Source organism: Dipodomys merriami, unplaced genomic scaffold (genome assembly GCF_024711535.1).
Source record: "Dipodomys merriami isolate MVZ:Mamm:240054 unplaced genomic scaffold, mDipMer1.0.p SCAF_1477, whole genome shotgun sequence".
Lineage (NCBI taxonomy): Eukaryota > Metazoa > Chordata > Mammalia > Rodentia > Heteromyidae > Dipodomys > Dipodomys merriami.
Genome location: NW_027202801.1, coordinates 30,414 through 49,876, shown reverse-complemented (window position 1 = coordinate 49,876; position 19,463 = coordinate 30,414). Strand labels below are relative to the sequence as shown.

Genomic DNA, 19,463 nt, shown 5'->3' with positions numbered 1-19,463 from the left:
ATGAGTAGGGTAAGGAGTACATTTCCTATCGAACATTGTTACCTCCTCCTTTGTTTTTCCCCTACTACCCTTTCCCTCCCCAACTCTCCATCTCCTCCCTCCTTGACCCCTGCCTGACATTGTAAATTCATTTTCGACTCAGTGTCTTGTACATTTCATCATCACAATGAGTCAACCTGCATCTCCATTTAAGCATTCTGCTATATCCCTTCCACTCCCCAAATTGCAAAATATGTATATGAAGTGCAGAACACTGGAATCAAATACAGTGAAAACAAGGATTATACCATGGGGGGATAAACCTACAAAATAATCATATTGCATTATAAGTATATTAAAAACAAAAACAAGAAAGAAAGAAAGAAAACCCTTGTGTCTCTGACTTGGGGTACATTTCGCTTATTATCTTATATGGTCATGTTACAACAGCCTTTGGTCATCTCTGCTTGTCCTAGACATGTGCTAGTCCATGCAAACAAGGGAAACCATGGGTTCTATGCTTTTAAAAACTTATTTATATCTCCCACTTCTTTTTATCTCAGTGAAGGAAAATGTTAGAAAGTAGAAATTATATGTGGCACCTCTTTCTTGAAGTACCACGAAGGGGAGTGGCACTTCCTAATGGGACTAATGGGATGAAAACCACACAGACCATGTAGACCCATCAGAGGTCTGTGTGGTGACTTTGAGGGGATTCAGGACACTGCCTTTCTGATGCCGCGTGTGCAGCACTTGTTGCGGTGGGCTGTAGCCAACAAGGCTCCATGAGTGACCAAATGAAGCAACCCAGATTCAGGTGCCAAAGCCAAGAGGGATGGCAAGGCAAACCCTAACTCCTGCCTTCCATCTGTGCAGCCTACACTGACAAGGCCAGACCCATTGCCCTGCTTTGGAGCCCAATGAGGTTAGGGGGTGAGCTCATTGCATCAAAACGGATCATCCCCGGAATAGCACTGAGAGCTGGGCCCATGTGGACCAGAAGGACAATGGAGGAGGCTACACAGCAAAGCAAAAGGGGCTTCTGGTCCCATGTGCTGCAGCGGGTGCAATGAAAGTACAGGTTCCTCTGGCACTGAGGGTATAGCGATGGCCTTATACCCTGAGTCCACAGGGTCCACAGGGACCCTAAAATGGAGGTCTGCAGAGATGCTGAAGGGGCTCCAGGTTGCTGAGCTGCTGCAGCTGTCTCAAGCTGGCTGGCAGAGCGCCAGCACATGGCTCCAGTTCCCAGACCGCCTTACAGACTGATGAGGTGAACCAAGGCTGGGCTGCCTGGCCCCAAGCGGGCAGAGTGCACGCCCAGCCTTACTTCTCCCATGGATTGTGCAGTGTACAAACATGGTGTCCCCCCACCCTCCACTCATGGGGGCAAGCAGTGACCCCAGAACAGAGTGTTCCTGGGATGGCCCACATACTCAGGACCACTGCAGACTAGTACCAGCACAGCTGGAGGAGGATGGGGCAGCAGTGATCTCAACTCCAGCCCTATGCCTGCCAGCTCCTGGGTGAAACTGAGCAACAGAGACCAGGAACTTAGGTGGGCAGGGTGGGCGGGGCTCATCCGGCAACGCTGGAGAGCATGCAACATATCCACTTACTGCATATCCACCAAGGGAAGGGGCCCCACTTCTCAACCGGTGACCTGAGGAGGCACCCATACCCACAGGGACTACAGAAATGGAGGTTCATGTTGTGATTCGAAAATTGCTCCAGGGCACAGGCTTGCTGCAGCACTGAATAACTGGCAAAAAATAAAAAGGAAAGACATCCACTAAAAGTTTTCATCAATGATAACCTATTCTAATTTAAAAAGAGTTACTTTCCTCTTGTCCTATATTTTTGCATAGAGCCCTATGAATTAACCAGAAATCTCCAGAATTTCTTCATGCACAGTAATACAAATAAATATAGCTATACAAATAAATATGTGCTACTTCCTACATTGTAGCTAATAGATTTTGATTATGCTTTCGGTAGCAGCCACAGTAACACTAATCCAAGGATTGCTGGGGATCAGAAGACTAAGTCCAGAAAGGAAAATCCATGAGATCTGTATCTCAAATTAACTACTAAAAAGACAGAAGAAAACCTATGGGTAAGTGGTTTAGTGTCATCCTTGCACAGAATAAACTGACAGCAGAACCAAGGCCTGAGTTGAAGACCTGTGGTGAGTTCTCACACACACACACACACACACACACACACACACACACACACACACACACACACACATTTCCCAGTTAAAGCAAGTAGAATATCTGTTTTCCCAGTAACATGTCTGAGTAACTATCCTGTATGTTTGGATATTTTTGAAAGCTGTAGCATCAACTTACCTAATTTTAATAAATGACACCCTATTCATTATTATTTAATCCTGGTTGCAAGACCCATTTTCATGTAGAAAACTGTTTGTTCCCAAAATCCTGACTCTTTTGGTTTGTAAGAATGAGATAATTGTCCCTTTAATTCATTAGTTCATAAATTAGAAAAGTAACCCTAACCCTAGAACCAATTGCTTTTGGATTCAAAAGGCCACACCAATACATTAGATTTCATCCTTTGTTTCACCTCATCTTTCTTAAAATAGTATGTGGTTTTACTCCATATCGTGCCATTTTACTCCATATCGTGCCATAACCTGAACCCTAACTGGAACTTTTAGATTAATTCTCACACTAATAATACCCTAATCTTAATATTATTAGCAGTTTCCTCTTTCATATTCATCATAATTCTAACTTGACTTGTTATTCGAAGAGTTACTTCCAGTTTGACACTAAATTTTCCATTGGCCTAATGCTAAAACTAAGCCCAGCCGGAACTGAAACCTAACTTTCCACCTAATGAGAGTCCAAAATTAATGTTAAAAATACTCTAATTTTTTATCTTTCTAATAAATACTCCAATTTGCATTCTGGAAATGAGGTTCAATTTGCCCTAATTCCAACAAATTTCCTGACTCTACCTCTGAAGGGATCTTATTCCCTAATATGAACCATTATATTAATTGTCCTCAAATTCTCTTATCAGGAAAAACACTGTAGTTTCCATTGATCTTAACGTTTCCTAAATCACTGTATCCTAAAACAGTTTCAGATTTACTTACCATCTAGTCCATTACTTAAAGCTAACTCTCAACCTAAACCTGGCTGGAAAACTCTCATTAATCATTACAAGAATGATCACTGAGAAATAAATATAATGATCATGCTATAGTTACTATTCAATCTGACATTTTTGCTTCTATTTGTTAGTGAAATCTTAATTTTATACAAAAAACTTTCGTATTTTGTAACACTATTTATAATTAGAACAAAATACTGACCCTGATCTTAATCCAAATTATATATCAATACTAACATTCACACAAGTACACTAGTTTTCACTCATCCTAACTTGATTCCAAACATAGGTTACAATTTTTTTTCCAAAATCTTAGTCATTTTCTAACCCTAAACTTAATGGTAACTGGAACATTGAGAATAAACATAAGCCTAATTGCAAGGTGATTCTAATATTAACAGCAATACTCTAGTTAACATTCATTCTAATTCTTACAAGGATTATTCTAAAATTTATCTTCAATTTGAGCCTTATTTTTTTTAATCTTTCACTCTAACTCTAACCATGGCTGGAATCCTAACCATAACCTTGACACTAATGCTATCTCAATTCTAAATTTTATGAAAAATGCTCATTTTGTGTTATTCTAACTGAAATTCCACTTGGAATTCTTGAAATAAATTGCAGGTTTTCCAAAACCCTATAGATTTTCTCACTCTTATCCTGAATCTATCTTGTTCCATAAGAGGAATCATGATACCCATTGACTCAAATCCTGATCTAATGAAATACATTGTACTTCCATTATCCCAGCATTTCTTGAAGTCTTAGAACCTAAAATAAGTTCACATTTACTTAACATTTATCCCATTCCTTTTTTTTTATTTTTGTTGGTCGTGGGGCTTGATCTCTGGGCCTGGACATAATCCCTGAGTTCTAGGCATGGGCATGATCCCTGAGTTCTTTAGCTCAAGGTGTGCACTTAACCACTTGAACCAAATAACCACTTTCTGGTTTTCTGGTGAATAATTGGAGATAAAATTCTCACAGACTTTTCTACCCAGGCTGGCTTTGAATTGCATCCTCAGAAATCAGCTTCCTGAGTAGCTAGGATAATAGGTGTGAGGCACCAGTTTAATCTATTTATTTACTCTATCCTCAACCCCCTTTAACATGAAACCTAATTCTAATCACAATCTGAATCAACACCAAGTGGTTAATGCAAGGAAAATTGTCTCTATTTTATTCAATCACACATTTTTTTGCTTCTAATTCTTAGTGGAAGACTAAATTTTACCCTAAAGCTTATCCTTCTTTAATCCTAACAAGAATTAAAACAGTATCTCACACTTTAAACCAAATTATATCTGAATTTTTAAAGTAACACCGACACTGGTTTTCATTCATTCTTACTTTGATGTCATTCATTCTTCTTAAAATATGTTGCAGTTTTACTCAATATCTTACATCTTTTTCTCATTCTAAGCCCAACTCTAACTGCAACACCTTTCCTAATCCTACACCTACATATGACCGAATTATAATGTTAATAGCAAGCCTCTACTTCACATTTATCCTATCTCTTGCTCAGAGTGAAGGTCTAAATTTTACTTGCATTTTGAACCTAAATATTTTTATCATAATTATTTTAATTGTGAAAATACCATACAGAGGGGTTACAATTACATGGGCAATTTAATGAGTTCATTTCTTATCAAGCATTTTTGCCTCCTCTTTTGTTTCCCCTTCCCATCCCTTCCCATCTCCACCCGCTCCCCAGCCAAAGTTGGAAAGTTCGTGTTTTGACATAACGTCTTGTACATCTCATTGTTGCAATGGGTCCATTATACAGCAAAAATATCTCTAAGAAATATATTTTTCAATAAAATGTCTCAATCCTTAGGTAAAGTGCATTGTAGTTTAATATAAAGTATATCTCAAAATAGAAATTCTGCAACTAAAGTATGTTTTCCTGCACAAAATGCTGTGACTTCTAGTCTTGTTATTTGATTTTAATTATATTTTTTATTTGTGACATGGTCCCTACTTACATTTATTACAAACTTCTGTAATTATACAAATCATACCTGTACACACTAATTTGTGTAATTTAATATTCAATCAAAATTATTTTTCCTCTCTCCCACAGGGAAGGGTCTATTGCTGAAGTATATGGAATGGAAATCTGCAACGTGAGGATGGGATCATAAGCACTTTCTGCTTGGCTGAACAGGAATTCTTGTTTCTACAGTATATTCTTACCATTTAATCAGACAAGGAAAGCCACAACATTTGAAGTTCATATGAAGGAATTACATTCCTAAAAGATGTGACAACCCAGCTCTAAAGTTCAATCTTATCACTAGTTCTTTGTGCTTGCTGGCTGATATCTTTCTCTCTCATATGTTTCATATTATTAAGCATATTAGTAATTCAGCTGTCAGTAGATGGCAGGAGACTCCTGAAAATCACAGCTTTTGCTGTGTAATATTCAGAAGAGAGGAAAAAATTATACTGATCTTCAATTCCTCCCTTTGACCTTCAGTATACGAATTAATTGTCAAAACAATCAAGTAAGATGTTAGTTCAGTTTTCCCTTTTTAAATAGAGATTAAGCAAGTGTTTTTCACAGTAAAAAGTGATGACAGTTGTATCAGAGCTCTGATATGAGCACCTGCTCCCTAAAATGTAATGCTCTATGGACTGTAAATATGGAAGCCACTCTCTCTCTCTCTGCCTCTCTCTCTCTCTCTGCCTCTCTCTCTCTCTCTCTCTCTCGCTCTCGCTCTCTCTCTCTCTCTCTCTCTCTCTCTCTCTCTCTCGCTCTCTCTCTCTCTGTCTGTCTGTCTCTCTCTCTCTCTCTGTCTCTCTCTCACAGAGCTGCTACCCAGACACATCAGAGATCAGTTCTTTTCCTTTGTAATTATAGTTGATTGACTGGACCTGTATGTTTCCCTGAGATCAAGTCCCTTGTTCTTAGTATCCTTTGTTTCTTTGTATGCTTCAGGCCAATTAACAGTAGTCTGAATACAATATCCTCAAACTTTGCATTCAAGTCAAACTCCATGAATTCATACTACTGTTCCAAAATACTAAAATGTATTGGATCTAGAAACCAAAGGAATTGACATCATGAAAGTAGAAGAATATTGATCAGGAACTGAGGTAAGAGAACTTGAGTATGTGGGAAAATGTAGAATACTGTATGTGTGTTAGAGATACAGAATCATCTTCTATAGGCCCATTTATTGAATACTTCTCATCCTTTATTGAAAGGTCAATTTATATATACAGTTTTCTAGTTACTTTGCTTACCTATCATTTCTGATCACAAATTGTTTTATGAATGTTTATACTATCTTTGAATAATTCACACGATTTGCATGTACTTATAATCTTGAGACAGTCTGCTACTACATCTTTCCTTCTATGTGATGAACCCTTACGTTTTGTTTCTCTGTTTGCTGAATAAATGTATTCCTGAAAACAGGATATTCACAGCAAATTTGAGTGTAATTTTTATTTTGTAAATTTCAAATATAATATAAACTTTATTTATTTATTTTATTTTTTGTGAACATACTGTACAGAGGGGTTACAATTACACGGGCAAGATAATGAGTACATTTCTTATCAAGCATTGCAGCCTACTCCTTTGTTTACCCTTCATATCCCTTCCCAGCCTCCCCCCGCCGCCCAACCCTTCCCCCACCCCCACCCCCCGGCACCATATTTGTAAAGTTCATTTTCGACAACTTGTACTTCTCATTGTTGCAACGGGTCAACCTGTATCCTTAAATGACTTATTTTTCCCCATTTCCTACACAAATTATACCGACATCAAATATAGTGAAAGCAAGGATTATACTGTGGGGGAGAGACCTACAAAGCAACAAAGAAATAATCTTACAAATGCATTAGAAACAAATGCATGAAAGAAAAATACCTTTAAATACATACTAAGGGTTCATTTTCCGAACATCACATTATCTCACCTTTTTTGCTTGACTCATACATATACTAGATATTGCAAATAAGGGAAACCATGGGCCCTATGTTTCTTTGGGCTTGGCTTACTTCACTTAATATAATCTTTCCAAGCCTTTCCATTTCCTAACTAATGGAGCAATGTATATATCAAATATAATATAAACTTTGTATGACTAAATGAGTGATATTCATAAACACAATATTTTGGTGCCTTTAAGTAAATTGAGTCTTGATGTGGTGGTTCTTGTGTCTGATTGAGTTAACCATTATCTTATTCATTTATGAACATGTGCATTGCACTTTTTAATTTTTACATATAAAATAGTCCCCAAGCATTTAGTTTAAAGTGATCATCGGGAAGGTGTCTTCCTATTCCAATCTTGATATGTACTTCTGTAAAAGTACTACAAATACATGATGTTTACTGGAGCAATATAAAAGATGAGAACTTATTTCTAAGGAGAATGGATTTATTGATTAAAACATAGAAAAGAGTAAAAAAGCCAGGTTTCTTGCTTAAGACTGCATAAATTTCATATGAATGTAGCTCTAGATGAGACTCAAAGATAAATTCATATTTATATTACTGAGATTTACATCACAATATAAGCAATATAGGTATTTAAGGAATTGGTCATTCAAAGTCCTAGATACCTAATGGATGAAAAATGGAATAGAAAATAGCAGAGGAAAACCATTCAACATGCAGCTATTATGATTTTTTAATGCAAATATGAAAGAAATGGAGCTTTTGCTTTTCTGAAGAAGAAAGTTTAGCCAGTAATTTCAATGTAAGTCTTCAGTTGTAATGAGTCTAAAGTCTTTTCCTCCAATATATTGAAGAGTACTATACTCATCCTCAGAAATGTAAATCAGTAATTATTTTAATCAACTTTGGTTAATATTAATTTACTTGTGTAGCAAATAAGTTAAAATATTCACTCTCTTTCTTTCAATTAACATACATTCCATACTTTACTGTCTCTTAATACAAGCCTGAAATCACTACTTCAAAGTAACACAAACATAAATACAAAAATAACCTGATACAACAATCAGAAATCCTAAATTACGTGAAAAAGTCCACAATATAAAAAATAAATCTGAGGAAGAGGAAAAACATTGGCAGAAGATCAACAGAAGTTTACTCTAGTTCTCTGATAAAATAGAGATTTAGAGTCCTAGCAGGTACTCCTCTTCTAGAGGGTCACACCAAGTCAGCTATAATATACAATTCAAAAGAAGATTTTATACTGTCTTCACAAGAAAACAGAAATCTATGAAAAAGTGTCCAGCCAGGCAGGTGACTGCTGTGTCTGTGTTGGCCAACATATTCAAAAGCACATTTGCAGTGTGAAAATAAAAGGGTAACATGGAAAAAAGCAGGAACAGAAATGTACATCAGAGAAAGCCACATCCATACAGAGGGACAATTCACCATATCACTGGACAGTCCGAACTGTCACTGGAACCACAAGTATGAAAATCACAACATCTCACCACAACTGATTTCTACTCCTACACTTAATGGTCGAAACAAAAACTTAATTCCAGAAAAGCAAATCACAACAGAATACCAAACCAACACTTGAAAATCAACCAAAAACATAGAGATTCACCTATTAAGATCATAGATCCCCCAAAAAGAAAACCTCCAAATGGACAGAACAAATCAGAAAAATACAAGAAAAGTGATGTCAAGGTAGTATAATTCACACAGTAAATAACCAGGCATTAGAACAGACAATCAAGGATCTAGAAGATAGTTACAAAAATACATTACATATACGGCTGAAAAATGTGATTAATGGAAAGATAGAAAACCTCCACAAGAAAATTTGTGAACAAGATGAGACCAACCAATCATTAGAAAAATAATTCATGGAGACTACAAACAGAAAGTTAAATAAATTCTGAGAGTACAAAGAAGTCCAAGAATAAAATGGATGCCTAGTTAAAAGATATAAGAGAAGACACAGCTAAGAAAAAACCCTTTCAACTCCCCCACCCAAAGAAAAAATGTACAGAAAGTCCATGCAAGACCTAAAACAAAGCATTAATAAAGGGATAGAACCCCTAAAATGACTAATTAGAAGACAGGTAAATCAAAAACAAAGTAGAATGTCTCCACAGTAAATAGATGACATAGAAGATAATCTCAGGGTCAAAGACAGAATAGGCCTAATAGGAAAGAGGAAATAATCATTTAGAAAAACTCCAAGAAATAACAAATTGTCTTGCCAGAACTTCAAGACTCAGTTAGAAGATCAAATTTCAGGGAAATAGGTATCAAGAAGGAGAAAAGCAAAAAAAATAAATGGATGGGAAGCATATTACAGAATTCTAGCAGAGAACATGCCAAACATCCAACGAGATAGGCTCATGCAGAGAAGTCTTTAGAAACCAAACAGAATTCTAGAACTGAACAATCCACCACCACATCATAATCCATTAAAGGATCATCAGCGATCAAGGAAAGGATTCTTAAAGCTGCCATCAGAAAAGATTGATTATTTATAAAGGATTATTTATAAAAGATTTATAAATTCATAAATTAATAAATTTATAAAGGATTATTTATAAAGGACTATTTATAAAGGACTTATAAATTTATAAAGGATTATTTATAAAGGACTATTTATAAAGGACTTATAAATTTATAAAGGATTATTTATAAAGGATTATTTATAAAGGATATTTAAGGAATTGGTCATATACAGTCAGAATAAATACAGATTTCTTAGCTGACATGGTAAAAAGGAGAGCCTGGCATTATATATGACAAACATTAAAGGTAAACAACTACCAACCGTGAATATGGTCCCAAGCCAAACTCTCCTTTACATTTAAAGGATATATAACATATTTCATGACAAAGAAAATTTGAAACAATGTATCTCCACCAACTCAGCAGGATTGAATTTAATCAAATATACCCTACATAGAGAAGATCAAGGAGAAGAGGAAGAGGAACTGGATATATAAAATGCTCCCTACTGCAGAATAAGGTAAATATATTAAGTGTAGATGAGGCACAGCTCCTAACAGCAGGTCTATAACATAGCAGGATTTATCAGATATTTCTCAATCTTAACTCTCAATATCAATGGACTTAAATTTCCAAATAGAAGACATATATTAGATAGTAGTATCAAAAAAGCAAGACGCATCCATACAATATCTAAAAAGACACATTTTATTGACAAAAACAAACACATACTCAAACTAAAAGGCTGAAAGGAAAATTTTCAAGCAAATGGAGACCATAAACAGTCCACAGCAGAATTACTAACATAAGGTAAAATAGAACTCAAATTAAAATTAGTTGGAAGAGACATTATATATTGATAAAAGCAACTCTCCATTAGGAGGATATGACTAGTCTAAATATCAGTGCCCTGATTACTGCAGCATCCCACTTCGTCAACCAAATACTAGTTAACCTAAAAAGACATCTCAACACATCATTCCTTTCCATGGATTGGTTATGCAGGAAAAACTCAACCAAGAAACTGCAGACCTAAATCACTACATTGACCATTGATTACAGACATCTACAGGATATACATTCAATGTCAGACTATACATTCTTCGCAGCAGCTCATGGAAGATTCTTCAAAATAGAACATATCCTATGTCACATAGAAATTCTGTCAATATTTAAAGAAAAATTAATTGAATTCCCATTTCTTTTCAGACCATAACAGAATAAACTTAGTATTAAACAGCTAAAGCAAAAAAATTCTCAAACCAATGAAGACTCAACAAAAAGTTGCTGAATGACCAGTGCAACACTGAAGGGATTCAAATGGAAATCTGAAAGTTTCTAGAATTTAACAAAAATGAACACACAAAATACCAGCTACTCTGATACTTGCAATACTTACACGAAAATTTATAGCTCTGTGTGCCTACAGCAAGTAATTGGGGAAATCTCAAATGAATATTTTAATTGTGTAGCTCAAGCTCCTTGAAAACAGGAAGAAGCCCAAACCCAAAGCAATAGACAGAAACAAATAAAAAATTAAATCAGAAATAACTAAATAAAGACAAAATAAAACATAGAAAGAATCACCAAATCAGAGTTGGTTTTTTAAATAAATTAACAGACTTGACAGACCATTACTAAATCTGACTAAGATCTGTCTTGTTCTTACATGCATAGGCTTTCTATGATTTATTTGTTCTACAAGGAATTCTACTTTCTAATCTATGACTTATTTGTTCTACCAGGAATTCTACTTTCTAATCTTTGTGTGATCAATTTCAGTCTCTCTGTTCAGTCTTTCTGACACTCTCTGGAGTCTCATTTGAGTTTGCCTCATAAAAAATATATTATTTATCAGCTAAATGACTTTCTGACTTCATGTAGGCTGTGATAGCAGACCTGACTGGCTGTGCTTACTGGAGTTTTTGTTTGTTTGTTTTGTGTGGTATTTTTTTTGTTGTTTTAGAGGTCTAGGATTACTATTCAAGGTAGTAGCTTCTCTGGGTCCCAGTGATCCCCTGACCTAAAGTCAATGGGTTTTTCTCCTAAAGATACAAAGAAACAGCTGACTAAATTCCTGTTAATTATCTCAAAATGAGGCAATCTGGCATCCTTGCAAAGCCAGTAATAATCCTCTGGAACCACTTATAGAAATGGCCTATCAAGATGGCTTTTCAAGGTTGAGTGTGAAAAATGTTCATTTCCAATTCAGCACCATGAAGCAGATCACATCCCATGGAGCAGACTTTTGGAAGGGAGGTCCCCTTCCTTCCTTCTCTTATGATACATCAAACCATAATATTCTGCAGTTGTGGCCAGCCTGGAGCACATTTCCCCAAGAATATTCTGTAGTGTAAAAGAGGACCAATTATGAAAATAAAGGTGAAAATATTTGTCTACTACAGACTGATTTATCTTTCTTTTATCTGTTGTTATTTTCATTACTTCAAACACATGGATAAATTATATTGGGATTAGACAAGTCACAAAGGATTACTGGAATAAACATTCAGTTTACTTTCATATATCCTATATAATGCTCTTAACCCTTTATGGAAAATTAAATCTGACTGTAGAAACAATGTCAGAAATATAAAATAAGCCTCAATATGAATAATCTGGCACATATACCCCATCATCCACTCAGAAATCCAGTCTCTCTTTAAATATTTATTTGGTACAAAATGATAAAAATTTAATTAATGAATGTGACTTTTAAGTATCATCTGAAATACTCCTCGTGTATATGATTGTATATGTTTTAGATGTTACCTAGACAGGAATTTAACATGCATGTAAAATTCAAATTTCCACAATTTAAGCTAGATTAGAGGAGTAATACCCTCCTGTATTGTGTGGTGTGAATTTTACTACAATGCTGAAACCTTCCACATAATACCGAGAGTCATGTACAATAATTTATTTTTTCATGCTAAGATGAGTGCTAAGTGTAGGATACACTTTGAATTATTACATTAATTTATTAAAATTAGTTTCACTTTTTCTTTTCTACATCTGCAGAAAGTAAAATTATATATTAAACATTCAATATGAAGTAATCAATAATAAGTAAACTATTATTAAAATGATATACTATTAAACTGTGATTTGTATTATAGTTCTAACAAATTCTGATATAAACAACATTTAATAGAATTATGGGTAATGTTTTTTAAACTTACCATCTTGTTATTTGTTTCTAATTGTGTCATTTGTTATTCTTGATCCAAGTCACCTCTTCACCTCAATTGTTTAGTTTTCTATTTTATCTCTATTGGTTTGCTAATTATGCATTTTGTTTTCCCTTTATAGTGACTGACATGAGGCTGAAAATCTGCATGCTAGTTTATTACTTCTTACGTTAAAGTCAAATTGTTGCTCTCCACAGCTGTTGTACTTTTCTTTGTATAGTACACAATTTCCCCTAGTCCCACCGACTGTATTGCTGCTCTCATATATTTTATTTTATTTTTTATTTAAATTTTATTGTCAAGGTAATGTACAGAGGGGTTATAGTTACATAATTAAGGTAATGGATTAATTTCTTTTCTAACTTGTTACCCTTTCACCCATTTTTCTCCCTTTTCCCTCCCAACGCACCTCCCAAGATCGTTTCCAACCTATTGTTTGTGAGTATCACTGTTGCATAGGTTCCCCCTTTGTCCTTTGTCTCACTATATTGTTTTTTTCCTTCCCCTTCTCAAGTTCAGATCAACATATTTACAATACCCAGGGTATCAAAATCAAATACAGTGACTACAGGGGATAAACCTTAGGTGGAGAAAACAGAAAAGGATAAAAATAAATCATGTAGTACATTAAGAACAACAACAACAAAGAACATGTCTTGGAGTTCATTTCACTTAGAATCATCCTATAGGGTCATATGTACATAGCTATTGAGCTATTCTACTCATCTACTAAGATTATCCTTGATGTACACAATAATGCTCCTATGACCCAGTAATCCCACTTCTGGGCATTTAACCAGATGATCACAAACAAGGCCACACTAAAGCTACCAGCACAATTATGGTTATCACAGTAATATTTATCATAGCTAAGATATGGAATCAACGCTGAAGCGCCTCAGTAGATGAATGGATCAAGAAAATGACACACACACACTCACATATACACATACACACATACTATGCTTCCATCAGAAAGAAAGATACCACCTCATTTGTAAGGAAATGGAAGGTCTTGGAAAAAATCATATTAAGTGAAATAAGCCAGACTTAAAGAAACATAGTTCCCAACGTTTCCCTTATTTGTAATAATTAGTTTACATCAAGGATAATCTCATGTATTTTATTTTGACAGTTTGTTCTATCTTGAGCATGCAACATTATGATAATATTGTTTGTTATCATTTCTGCAAACAGGCAGGTATATTGAAAGAATTACATTCATCTTATCAACTACTGAAAGAAAGAACAACAACTAAAAGAGCAACCCCTACTAGGAAGAACAACTCCTACTTACTTAGCTTCATTCTTATGTAAGGCCAGTGTTGTCCCCTGTATCCTCATATTGTACATTTCAACTCTATACCTCCTACTGTATATATAGTATCTTCTACATTGTGAACTAAATGCCCCAGAAGTTCCACTTTGCTTTACTTTAAAAAAAATCTGTCTTAATATTTGAGGTGTGTGTTTGTGTGTGTGTTTGTGTGTGTGTGTGTTTGTATGTGTGTATGTGTGTGTGTTTACAAAGATCAGAACACAACATTTTTATTCATTTCGAATACATCTTTCAGGTCATTGTAAGTTGTGGCTAATGGGAGCAGTCTCTTGTTATTTTTAAGGATGAAACAGAAAAAGGTATTTGTGCATGTACCACAGTTGCTTTATTAATCTGTAGTTGAACACTGAACATTGACTTATATCTTGGCTGCTCTTGTGAATAATGTGAATAACAATGAACTACAGATATATTTATGAGGTACCCAGAGAGAAATAATCACATGATTGGTGGGTCAGATGATATCTCAACTTTGTATTTCTTTAAAAACTTGCATACTACTTTCTACAATGAGAATACTAACCTGTGTTTTGACCAATAGTGTAGAAAATTTCCTTTTCTCCACACTCTCACCAACATTATTACCGTTTATTCAAAGGTAAAAAGGGCAGGATTTTACTATCTGCAGTACCCTAGACTGGCCTTAGACTTAAATCCAACCTCCTAAATGCTTGGAATTACAAGCCTTTACCACCATAACTGGTTCCATTGATTTTTTAATGAGTTATAATAGTTATGAAGATTTATCATAGTAATTTTGAATTATATTTCTCTAATGACTTCTGCTCAAAAAGCATTAAGGCAGCATAGAAGTTGTATTAAACACAACTTTGTAAACCCACAGGCAATTTTCAGGGCTTTATGCAGAACATGTCTATTCAGAAATTTTGTCCATTTTTAATCCAGGTTCTGGTTAATCTCATCTTTAATTTTGCTAAACCAGATCAATAATTAATTCCAGGTAGTAGCAAAGAAAAAAAAATGAAGCAACTCCTAACATTTTTCAGTTTTCAATAACATGGTATTGCTTATATCATTTTCTGTTAAAAATTAGCAATATATAACCCAATTTAGTTAGACCTGTTACAAGGCTGTAGTTTATTTATTTTACATTGTTCTTTCCAAAGCCTGTTTGTCTAATTTCTCTTGGTTTCTTTCAGTCTCAAGCAGCTCAGATTTCAAACTGAAGAACAAATGGAAGGAAGCAAACAAAAAAAATACAGTTCCTCTCATCCGATGATGCCTGTATAAGAATAAGGAAAGAGTTCATTCTTCTAAGGACCTATGATAGGACAACAAAAAAAGAATTTATTCTTCTATGTCTTCTTTATCTTTGCGATGTAACTTAAATGTTGTAAAACACAAAATACTGCTCAGATACTTTTATGTTTTATCAGTTTTGCACATTTTCATATGGATTTCACCTCAGTCTACAACATTCCTTCATCATTCTGTCCCTGATATTTTTACACTATCAAGACATAACATAACCAGTTTGATTTACAGCATGAAAAGTTATCCACCTGGCTTCCTTGGAAGCAGAGCATGATCAATAGATATTACTTCTAGTTGCTCACTACATGTAATGGTTTCTGTACTACTTTTCACATTCTATTTAGTATTTAAAAAAGATTGCTGGCTAAACTCAAAGCTCATTCCTAAAAGTTTATGTTAAGTATTTCACAAGTTTTATTCCCTTAATTGTTAAGATAACATTTGCTATAATGCTAATGTTATTATAATGTTATTATAATGCTAATGTTTAGTGTTGGGAAAAATTGTAATTAAAGGCCGTAAGTGCATGGCCTAAAGACACACACAGTGAGGAAAGAAATGAGTCAAAGTTTCTGAAAGCCTTTCAGCAATACACAAAAGGTAGATAAAATCTCTCCATTCTATGACACTCTCAATTCAATATTCATATTGTCCAAGAAATAATAGCATACTAAATATTGCCCATGGTGATTGTTTTCTGTCACATTTGTCTTCAATACAGATTGTGTTGGTGACATTGGGTTATCATGCACAGAACTGAGCTTATACATTGAGGTCCAAATTTCTTCTGTCCCACAATTCCAGTATCCTTTTTAAAAAGTACTAAAACTTTTAAATATCATCACCTACTGTCTTATAAGTATCCAAAAAGTAGAAAAAAATCATAAATAATCACTCCAAAATGCTTTAAAATTGGAGAGGCTAAAACATGCCCTCTGAAGTTAATTTTCTTCTACTTTTAACTTTATTCTGAAAGCCTTTGCTAGTTTGTCACACCTGTAATCCTAACTACTAGGGATATCTACACAGGAGCCTGAGATCTGTGGATAACAGTTGGAAGCCAATTGGGGCAAATAAATTCATGCGATTATTTTTCAAAACATTTTAATGAACTAGCAAAGGGCCAAGAATGGAGATGTAGCTCATTTAGTAGCTAGAGAGAAAAGGCCTAGCAAGACCTTGAAGCCCTGATTTCAAACTCTGAGCACGTCAACACACATTCAAGTGCTTGAGCACATGCGTGCATTCACACACATATTTATTCAAAATGCCTTCATATCGGAGTTTTGCATGAATTTCTTTGCTAACAATATTATATGTGTAAAATAAAAGAAATAACCTCTTCCATCTCAGAACATTTTTATACGTTCTTATTGTAAAAATACTGTACAGAGGGGTAACACTTACATGAGCAAGGTAATGAGTACATTTCCTAACAAGCATTGTTACCTCCTCCTTTATTGTTCCCCTACCATCCCTTCCCTCCCACCTCCACAAGTCCATTAACCTCCTCCCTTTCCCAGCCTCAATTTTAAAGTTCACTTTACAACACAGTGTCTTGTGTATCTCATTGTTACAATAGGTCTACCTGTATCCCTATTTAAGCATTTTGTTTTTTTTTTCCTTCCCCTCAGCAAATTAGAGGAGAGTATATACAAGATGTAGGCGCACCAACTTCAAATACAGTGAAAACAGGTGTTATAGCATGGGGGAGGAACATATAAAGAAACAACAAAAAAAAAACACACTGAACGTTATAAGTACGTGAGAAACAATAGCAAGAAAAAAATAACCAGTTGTGTCCCTAACTTGGGTTTCATTTCCCTTAACATAATCTTATCTGGTCATATACACATAACTTTTGACCTTTTCTGCTTATCTCAGACATACATTAGTTATTGAAAATTAGAGAAACCATGGGACCTATGTTTCTTTGGACTTGGCTTAATTCACTTAATAATTTTTTTTTCCAAGTCTTTCCATTTCCTAACAAATTGGGTGATGGAATACTTCAGGAATTTTCCTGTCATCCTTGCGCAGTGGCCATGCTAATCTTCTCTGTATCATTCCAATGTTAGTGTATGTGATGCTGAATTGAGCACAGAACATTTCTATATATAAATTGTAATTGATTTTCTTAAACTAGACAATTCAACAAAATGTAAGTTTAAAAGAATTGTCGTCAAATTTTAGAACCATGTACTTCTTACATAAGTACACATTTAAGAATAAAGTCAAGATTGACATGTCAAAAACAAAATAATTCCAGATATTTGTTGTTCAAGAGATGTGTTGGAGGAGGAATTCAATTATTCTATACAAGGGATCTGTCGTAATGAACACTGCAACAAGTGTTAATATTTGTTAAAAGTTTTAATGTTTTCAATATATTTAATTTTGGGAATTTGCTTATATATGCCAAAACTGGGACTGTTTGGCAGGTCATAATTCTTTTCTATAAAGTATTTAAGAGTTATGGTAGCAGATAAGTACTATTAAGTATGTACATTTCAGATTTTATAGAAACTTTACTAATGAGAAGTTGCAAAGTCTTTGTGTAAAGGAGCAGAATAAAGAGTTGACTATGTAAACTACACAGATTCTGTTAAAACTGTAGGCCTTCCTTACTTCATATGTTAGTGAGGAACAAATGATGATATAAGCCATATACAAATTATGAGATGAACTATAAATGGTAATCTTAGTGGGTGATTTAAACACTACTCATAGCCTATAAAATTCTTGTTGAACATCATAATCTTAGACAGTGTTAAATGTAAAGAAATATGGCAATAATAAAATCGAATTTTTAGTACACTTCAAATACTGAAAACACTGGTAATTGTTTTGTTTTTTATTTTATTAATCATTAATATTTCATAATTTGTTTTCTTTATTTTTAGCATTGTTTTCCTTGTTGTAATATAATACAACTTTTTGTAAGTTGTCATTAGGAGGTACTTTGAGAAGGTTACTGGGATGGCCACACCATTTTTTATAGGTGTATGTGAATTTATAAAGAGGAAACTTAAGAACAAAATATGGATTTAAAAAATGATCAAGTGGAGTCTGATTCAGGAGTGTTGATATATGTCCACACCTAAAATATTAGCCCTAGGCTGAAGCAGAGTTATTACAGAGTTGAGGACACAAAAGTGAGAGACTGTGTTTTGTTTTTTATTTTTATTTTTATTTTGTTGGTCATGGGGTTTGAACTCTGGGACTTGGTGCTGTCCCTCAGCTCAAGGCTAGTGATACCACTTGAGCCACAGCACCACTTCCATCTTTTTCTGCTTATGTGATGCTGAGAAATCAAACCCAAGGCCTCATACATGCAAGGCAGGCACTCTACCATTGAGCCACCTTCCCAGTACCTGAGAGACTGGGTTTTAAAAAATCATCTAACCAAGATTTGCTTTCTGCTTTGGGTATATAATGAAATAGATGAGTATCTTTTTAAGTTTTTGTGCATTGTCATACTTCTAAATTTATATACTAACTTCACCCACTTTATCCTTGTCAAAGTCATGAAATATCTCTGAGAGTTTGCTTCTGTGAAGATTGTTTTTGCATTTACAATTTCTTCTGAGTAATTTTTATTTTTTATCAAAATCACTTTATATTTCATGTTGATGGGTATTTACACAGAGACAGGGATATAGAGGATTTAGTTTACCAAATGAACATTAAAATTTGAGCTCAAAAATAAAAATCAGCCTTAACACATATTGTCATATCTTTCCCTACAATGTATGAGGGAGGCTTTTTAGCTCCAATTTTCTTGGGTTTCCTAGATTTACAATTCTTAAATCACAGAGACATGCTGTAATGGGAGTAAGATTTTTTGGTATGCTTTGCCCTTCAGACTGTGTTTCTTGTTCCTCCCTTTTCTCAACTCCATTATTAGAGATTTTTCTCAGAGATGAATCCATCTCCAAATTTTCACTCTTCCTAGCTGGACAAATGCATTTGCAGATCAAGACTGTTAGACAGAAAGAATTTAAGAGCCTGAATCTAAGACACTTCTCTCATACACCATCCCTACAAAGACACAAGTACCAAAACAGGATACATAGTTTCATTTTTTTCTACCAAGGCCAATGCATGAGGTTGCTTG

At 34.7% G+C, this 19,463-nt stretch overlaps 1 pseudogene; it reads right to left on the bottom strand.

Annotated features, from left to right (window-relative positions):
- Positions 1-17,335: 17,335 nt before the first annotated feature.
- Positions 17,336-17,448, bottom strand: LOC138826668 (U6 spliceosomal RNA; annotated as a pseudogene).
- Positions 17,449-19,463: the final 2,015 nt, after the last annotated feature.